We start from the raw sequence: 216 nt of genomic DNA, 5'->3' as shown, positions 1-216 counted from the left end.
CCTAGCCACGGATTCAGTAAACAAGCATAGGATTAGTCAATGTTCTTTATGGTAAGGAATATGTTTGCTCCTATTTGGCACATACAATATTTAATGCATCTCATTCCTTTACATTATCCAATTCATTACATAAGAATAGTAGTTTTTAATATCTCAAAATTCTCCAAACCAATTCATCCAAAAAGGGTTATCTTTAGAATTAATATTTGCATTTAG

Source organism: Phalaenopsis equestris, unplaced genomic scaffold, assembly GCF_001263595.1.
Source record: "Phalaenopsis equestris unplaced genomic scaffold, ASM126359v1 Scaffold000401, whole genome shotgun sequence".
NCBI lineage: Eukaryota > Viridiplantae > Streptophyta > Magnoliopsida > Asparagales > Orchidaceae > Phalaenopsis > Phalaenopsis equestris.
The sequence above is the reverse complement of the archived record's forward strand: the minus strand, read 5'-3'. Positions refer to the sequence as shown.